Raw genomic sequence first — 4,784 nt, 5'->3', positions numbered from 1 at the left:
CCATGGCGGAAGAGCAAAATGGCTATGCGGTGGCTTCTGGAGCATTTCTACCAGCGGGTGCATGCGGCGGCCTTGATCGAGAAGTTGCGGCTCTATGGGCAACTGCAGCGGCCCAAGTACATGGTTTACCTGCAGACCTTCGCCCTCAACGCCGACCGCTGGTACCGGAGCTTCACCAAGACCATCTTCGTGCCGGGGCCGCTCCCGAGAGTGGTGCAGGGAACTGTGAAAGCCCTGGAGGTGGTGGCGCCAGAGGTCGCGAAAGCCCCAGAGGGAGCGGCGCTGGACCTGGATATAGGCGATCTGCGCTTCCTCGCCTGTGGCGTGCTCCTGCAGGAGAGCTTCCAACAGAATAAGAAGCGGCCGTTACTCTACCGCGATCAGGATCACACGCTCGGCCCATACCTCACGTAGCTCATCTGCACCCTCGCCGCCTTCCTGTGCGGTCGCTACATGCTGCTGGCTGCCTCCTCCCTTGGTGTGGAACGTGGGTGGGAGGGAGAGGGAGGCGGGTGTCCTGGGCGGTGAGGCTGGTCTGTGAATCTGGCAGGAGTGTCACTGGTGTAGCTGAGTTGTTCAGACCATCACTAGCAATTAATCTCGTCTCCACTGTCCCACACAGTGTGAGTGGATTTTGATTTTTCTGTTTTACTGCAGCTACAGAGCAAGAATTGTGAGGGCTTTAAATGCAAAGGGATGATCTCTTATTTCCTTCTCCCCTTCTGTTCTGTTTCAGATCTAAAACCTGAGGTTAACTATTACTGGCCATCATAGTGAGGAAGTTGTTCAAGGACATCAAAAAGGTAGAGTCGATCCTGTGTGATTTCGAATAGATGATAACCCGTACCTCCAGATCTGTGTACCAAAGCAACTTCCAGAGGTATGGATGTTTTCAACAGCAAGTTAATCACGTGTGTTTTCATGTATGTTTCTGGCTGCCACTGAAACCATGCAATAGACAGTATGTGGAGGACCTGGTTAATCAGTCATGTAGTGCATTTGTGCATTTTTCAGGTCTTAATGCCCTTATTACCTTTTTAAGTGCTTTATTGACATTGAGATAGTCTTCTGGACTTCAAGTTGGTCATCTTTGTGCTTTAGATAAAATACATGTTGTTACACTTAATTAAATGGAGTTTTTAACTTCTTTTTTGCTTGTACTTGTAAGTGGAAGCAAGAATAAGAAATGTGGTGTGGAAGGTTCTCTCAGTGGAGGAGAATAAGATGAGAGAAATGAAGAAGAAAGGAATGGAGTGAGAGAGAGCACGTATAATCTGAATGTGAGTTCTGTTAACTGATAGTACTGCTTAACAGTTGTTTTCTTGAATGCTGAGTTTTATGGAAGCTGATTCAATATTCTAACCTTTTCTTGTAGGTTTATACAGTGGTAATTGTGTAGCCTGTAAGGGTCTCTTATCCAAATTCCACCACAAACAGAAAACTGTGTTCCACTTTCTGTAAATGCTGAACATTTCTTGTGAACTTGATTGTATGTTTTGCTTAGGTTAGTACTGTCAGATGTTACAAACCATCGTTACAAACCTTTCCAACATTTTGGAACAACTGCCTAGGCAAATAAAGATGTTATGTGATGTAAAACACTGAATACCTGTAAGCTCACTCTGCTGGTTCAAGTTAGTTTATTGACTGCTGATAGATAAGCAAAAACATTTCTTCTACAGAAGCAGATTCTGGTCTTGAAGATAATACCAATCGGCAGCTTTGCTAGCACCATTTCACACAATGTTGTTTGTATATTGCAGAAAATTCAGGCATCAGTATAAGATGCATGTACTAACACTCATCACAAGACAAGCCCAAGTTCTGTTGCAAAAATATTATGGCTATTGATTTCAGTTCGCTATATATATGGTGTATATAAGCAGGACTTGCACCTTCTGTTGTCTGACCTGAAAGTGGCATATTATGTGAGGCCTAATGTTAGAGACGTGGATTACATCATGGTTTTTCTTCCTTCAAGGCTGTACCGCTGGAGTCAGATCTTGGAAATGTTCCCGTTATTGACCACAAACCATCCAAACTGCCATTTTTCAAAAAGCGGTATGAAAACAAGGTAATTATAGGTAAGAATTTCTAGTTATGAAATGTTAATTACTTCTTTATGTTAAAAAAACAAGCAAACCAAAAAACCCCAACAACAGAACCCCCTCAACAAAACCCCCAAAAGCTAAGTCCCCCAATAAACAACAACAAAACCCCCTCAACACAACTCCCCTGACCTTTCTCCTCCCATCAACAGAGAAAACATTTATATATTTTTATATATAACATATATTATATATAAATCTCTATTGAGATTCCATGTCAGGCGATAGGGAGTAGCATTGTTCTGTGTGTATGGTCCTCTGTGTCTCCAGATTCACCTGAAAGAGTTGGATTGAATAGAAAATTAACAAAAAACTGGCTTTGAATTTTGATACATATCCTTCGGAGACATTTTAGTATGTTAACTCTTGCCTTTTGGACTTGGGCAAGCCTTCTGGTCTCACTCAGAAAGGGAGGAATTTCAATATTTATACAGATGTACAGTAGAGGTTCTAACTTTTTGTTGTTTGGTGTCATAGTAAAGATGTGTTTGTATGTATAATAAAGAGCATTCTCTGATTGACTCAAGTTTTTTTCTTTTTGGGTGAGACAGGATCAAAGGCAGCAGATCCATGCTGTTATGGACACACCTAGCTTCATTTTATTCCTGATAAACTAAACGGGGAGAGGTTTGTAAGAGCAAATCTTCAGGGTCAGGTTGAAGTTGTTTATTGAGCTAATGGTATTGCAAGTCTCTTTGCCTGGACAGCAGCACAAGCAGTGTATCAAGGTAAGACAGTCAACCTGTTAAATTCTTCCCAGTGATGAATGCATACTATAAAGTTCTCTAACATTTTCTCTCCACCATCCTTTAAGCAGGTTTTCAAAAATTAATTGATCCAATGAATGAAGCAGAGCTTTGACTCAGGGAGAATTAATTGCACCGAAAAATATTTTTCATATATAACACTAAACCTGTGCAAAAGCCTCAATCTTGTATTCACTTGTTCCCTCCACATTTGTTATGGGGAAAGGTGGTAGGTCTCAAGCAGTTTAATTTTTTTTCTGAAATAACATAAGTCACTCTAGCCCCTTGTTTCAGAAATGTCAATTCTATGAAACTACAATCAGTGAAAGAAAAATGTCAGCAGCCTTATTTCAGGAATTTATGCCTATGTTTGTCTAAAAATCCCAGAAGACCTGGATGGATAGACCAGATCAGTCTTTTACTTATTCATGTAAATATAATTGTTAGCTAGTGTTGCTAGAAGATATCTGCTAGTTTGTAGTTTCACTTGTGAAACAACACATTGAAGAAAATCCTTTGACTAGGATGTATATTGCTGGCTCTGCATCAAATTTTTAATGTAATGGTATGTTAGAAAAGTTGACTTGGTTTTTTTGTGGACATAAAACAATTGAAGTCAAGTAAGTCTTGGCTTCAAAGCTGATTACAGTTGTAAGCACATTATGAGTTAGAAGGACAGCATGATTTAAATCGTATGATTTTTTTTCTTTGTTCTGTAACAGTTTCTAGTGGTGTTCATTGCACATGATACCAAATATCTTTTAAGAATATCACTGTGTATGCTAACACACATGCATAAATATGTAAAGAAAATATTTTTAAAATACTATTAATGCTCAGCGGGAGTTGTTTGAAGCATTAATTCTTATTGACATAGTGTTCTTGGTGTTGTCTGGCATATGCATGCTTCTGTCATGAAACAAATGTTCACTGCCCTGTGAAAAGTGTAGAATAGTCAAAAGACATTTCCCCTCAGATCACTTGCAGGGCTTGGATGCATTAATAACACGTATGTAATTTTGAAAAGTCACTTGGCTGATCAGTTGGTTTTTTTGAGTCAGCATGTGTTAACATTGTGATTGATGCCCAGCTTTCATAGGGACCGGTGTCCAAAATGCAAGTATGCCACTGTGTCCCTGATCTTGGAAAGACCTTTAACTAGTGCTTGTGTGTTATATCTTCAGTTAGTCAGTATGAAGAATGCTTGTGTTGCTAAAGCAGACAGGACTTTTACCCCCACTAAGTGGCTGCTGCAGTTCCCAATATTTTCCTGTATTTCAGGATTGGGGTTTAGATGTGCGTGCTGATAAGAATTGAGAGTCCTGTATAGCTAGCGTTGTTTGCTTATTTTGTAGGATTCTGGAGTGAAGCAGATGTGACCTGTCTTTTTGTATCACAGGCAGTAGTGACTGATGGAGAATACTTCACTTTCTTTTGTTACCAGCTAAATACTTTAGCACTAACTGTAGAAACTAGTCAAAATAACCCTCGGAAGAATATCTGTTGGGATACAGACAGTAAGTCATTATATGATGTTGTGGAAGATGGTAGTGTGAAAGGCTTTAATGATGAAGTTCTGCTTCAGTTTTGTTTGTTTTCTGTTAAACAGACCAAAAGAGTTGTAAATTAATAAACAATAAAGTATTCCTGTTTATGCGCCTGAACTTCATTGTAACTCCATGAAGTATGGGCTAGAATATGCCGCCTTCTTAGTCAAATATTTGTCTAGAAAACATTATATACATCTTCCATGATCTTTGGGCCTTATTTCTTCATTGTACAATGTCATACATTTAAAATTAAAAATAAATGTCTAGAATACCTTAATGTCTTCTGTATATTTACTGTTAGAAGTATATTGCACTAATTCAAAGCTATGTGAATACCTTCTTTTAGCAGATCCATAGCTCTATGTTGAACTGTCATAGCA

The 4,784-nt window shown here is 39.5% G+C and overlaps 1 pseudogene; it reads left to right on the top strand.

Annotated features, from left to right (window-relative positions):
• The first annotated feature begins 18 nt into the window (after positions 1-18).
• LOC104616924 lies at positions 19-4,479 on the top strand (annotated as a pseudogene).
• Positions 4,480-4,784: the final 305 nt, after the last annotated feature.

Source organism: Phaethon lepturus, unplaced genomic scaffold (genome assembly GCF_000687285.1).
Source record: "Phaethon lepturus isolate BGI_N335 unplaced genomic scaffold, ASM68728v1 scaffold39592, whole genome shotgun sequence".
NCBI classification, from domain to species: Eukaryota; Metazoa; Chordata; class Aves; order Phaethontiformes; family Phaethontidae; genus Phaethon; species Phaethon lepturus.
The sequence above is the reverse complement of the archived record's forward strand: the minus strand, read 5'-3'. Positions and strand labels throughout refer to the sequence as shown.